Consider the following 3,269-nt stretch of genomic DNA (forward strand, 5'->3'; position numbering starts at 1 on the left):
CGAGGATGACACCAAGGTTGCGGGCTTGTGAGACGGGAAGGATGGTAGTGCCATCAAGAGTGATGGGAAAGTCAGGGAGAGGGCAGGGTTTGGGAGGGAAGGCAAGGAGTTCAATCTTAGACATGTTGAGTTTTAGGTGGCGGGCAGACATCCAGATGGAGATGTCCTGAAGGCATGAGGAGATGCGAGCCTGGAGGGTGGGGGGAGAGAGCAGGGGAAGAGAGATGTAGATTTGGATGTCATCAGCGTAGAGATGATAGTTGAAGCCGTGGGAGCGAATGAGGTCACCAAGGGAGTGAGTGCAGATCGAGAACAGAAGGGGACCAAGAACCGAACCCTGAGGAACCCCCACAGTAAGGGGATGGGAGGGGGAGGAGGAGCCTGCAAAAGAGACTGAGAATGAACGACCGAAGAGATAAGAGGAGAACCAGGAGAGGACGGAGTCTGTGAAGCCAAGGTTGGATAGCGTGTTGAGGAAAAGGGAGTGGTCCACAATGTCGAAGGCAGCTGAGAGGTCGAGGAGGATTAGGACAGAGTATGAGCCGTTGGATTTGGCAAGGAGGAGGTCATTGGTGACCTTTCAGAGGGCAGTTTCCGTGGAATGTAGGGGACGGAAGCCAGACTGGAGGGGGTCGAGGAGGGAGTTGGTGTTGAGGAATTCGAGGCCGCATGTGTAGACGACTCGTTCAAGAAGTTTAGAAAGGAATGGTAGGAGGGAGATGGGGCGATAACAAGAAGGTGAAGTGGGGTCAAGAGGGTTTTTTTTTAGGATGGGAGAGACATGGGCATGTTTGAAGGCAGAGGGGAAGGAACCAGTGGAGAGTGAGTGGTTAAAGATGGAAATTAAGGAGGGGAGAAGGGACGGAGCGAGAGATTTCATGAGATGAGAGGGAATGGGGTCAGAAGCACAGGTGGCTGGAGTAGCACTTGAGAGGAGGGAGGAGAGCTCCTCTGAGGATACTGCTGGGAAGGATGGGAGAGTAGCAGAGAGTGTTGAGAGTAAGGGGGTTGTAGAAGTGGGGGGGAGTGACTTTGGGGAGGTCAGACCTGATGGATTTAATTTTATTAATGAAGTAGGAGGCCAGATCGTTGGGGGTGAGGGAAGGAGGAGGGGGAGGAACCGGGGGCCTGAGGAGGGAGTTGAATGTACAGAAGAGCTGACAGGGATGATGAGCATGGGTGTCAATAAGGGAGGAGAAATAGTTTTGTCTGGCAGAGGAGAGGGCTGAGTTAAGGCAGGAAAGGGTAAACTTGAAGTGAACGAGGTTGGCATGGTGTTTAGACTTTCTCCAGCAGCGTTCAGCAGCTCGAGCCTAAGAGCGAAAGAGGCGGACAGTGGCAATGATCCAGGGCTGTGGGTTAGTGGTACGAGTGGTCTCCAGACCCAGGTACCCCTCTCCCTCCTAGCCCTGGTCCCTCTCTGCCTCCAGGCCCTAGTCCCCCTCGGCCTCCTGGCCCTAGCGCCCCTCTGCCTCCATGCCCTGGTTCCCCTCTGTCTCCCTGCCCTTGTCACCCCCGTTTCTCTGCCCTGGTCCCCGTCTGCCTCTAGGCCCAGGTACCCCTATGATGATGATGATGATGATGATGATGGTATTTTTTTAAGTGCTTCCAATGTGCAAAGCACTGTTCTAAGCGCTGGGGAGATTACAAGGTGATCAGGGTGTCCCACGGGGGGGCTCACAGTTTTTAATCCCCATTTTACAGATGAGGTAACTTAGGCCCAGAGAAGTGAAGTGACTTGCCCAAAGTCACACAGCTGGCAATCGGGGGAGTGGGGATTTGAACCCATGACCTCTGACTCCAAAGCCCATGCTCTTTCCACTGAGCCACGCTGCTTCTCCTGTGCCTCCCGGCCCCGGTCCGCCTGGACGTCTATGACCTGGTCACCCCCTGCCTCTCAACCCTGCTCCCCTTCTGTTTCTCAGCCCTCGTCCTCCTGTCTCCGGACCCAGATACCCCCTCTGCTTCCCGGCCCAGGTACCCATTTCCTCCTGGCCCTGGTTCCCATCTGCCTCCCTGCCCTGTACCCATCTGCCTGCCGGCCCCGGTCCCTCTCTCCGTATCGGCCCTGGTCCTCTCTACCTCCGGGCCCAGGTCCCCCAGTCCCCCGGCCCAAGTTCCACTCTGCCTACTGGCCCTGGTGCCCCTCTGCCCTCTCGCCCTGATCTCCCTGTTGCCCGGCCCAGGTCCCCCTCTGCCTCCCGGCTCTGGTCCCCCCGACTTATTGGCCAGGTCCCTTGCTACCTCCCGGCCCAGGTACGCCCCTGACTCCTGACCCTGGTCATCCTCTGCCTCCCGGCCCTGGTCCCTCGTCTCTTGGCCTAGTTACCTCTCTGCCTCCCGGCCTGGACCCCTTCTGCCTCCCAACCCTGGTCCCCCTCTGCCTCCCAGTCCTGGATCCCCCCCGCCTCTCGGCCCTGGTCCCCCTCTGCCTCTAGGCCCTGGTCCCCCTGCCTCCAGGCCCAGGTACCCCTCTGCCTCCTAGCCCTGGTCCCCCTCTGCCGCCCTGCCATGGTCACCCTATGCCTCCCGAACCTGGTCCCTCTTTGGCTTCCATCCCTGGTCTCCTTACTACCTCTAGGCCCTTGGGTCTCACTCCTTCCTGGCCCAGGGTACCCTCTACCTCCCGGCCCAGGATCTCGTCTCCCAGCCCAGGTGTCCCACTGCCTCCCGGCCCTGGTCCCCCTGTCTCCCGGTCCAGGTACCCCTCTGCCTCCTGGCCCCGGTCCCTCTGTGCCTCCCAGCCCTGGTCTCCTTCTACCTCCCGGCCCTTGGGTCACTTACCATCCCATCCCAGGGTCCCTTCTATCTCCTGGTCCTGGTTCCCTTGTCTCCCGACCCACATAGCCCTCTGCTTACTGACCCTGCTCCCCCTCTGCTTCCCCGCCCTGGACCCCCTCCGCCTCCATCCCTGGTCCCCCTCTGCCTCCCAGCCCCGCTCCCCCATTTTTCGGCCCTGGTCCCCCTCTGCCTTCCAGCCCAGGTACACCTCTGCCTCCCGGCCCTGGTCTCCCTCTACCTCCAGGCTCTTGGGTCTCTCTCCATCCCGGCCTTGGGTCCCTTCTACCTCCCGGCCAAGGTACCTCACTACCTTCCGGCCCTGGTTCCCCAGTATCCCGACCCAGGTACCCCTCTGCCTGCTGGCCCAGGTCCCCCGCTGTCTCCCGGCCCTGGTCCCCTGTCTCCCAGCCCAAGTACCCCTCTGCCTCCCTGCCCTTGTCCCCCTGTCTCCTGGCCCAGGTACCCCATGCCTCCTGGCCCCAGTCCCC

Source organism: Tachyglossus aculeatus, unplaced genomic scaffold, assembly GCF_015852505.1.
Source record: "Tachyglossus aculeatus isolate mTacAcu1 unplaced genomic scaffold, mTacAcu1.pri scaffold_105_arrow_ctg1, whole genome shotgun sequence".
NCBI classification, from domain to species: Eukaryota; Metazoa; Chordata; class Mammalia; order Monotremata; family Tachyglossidae; genus Tachyglossus; species Tachyglossus aculeatus.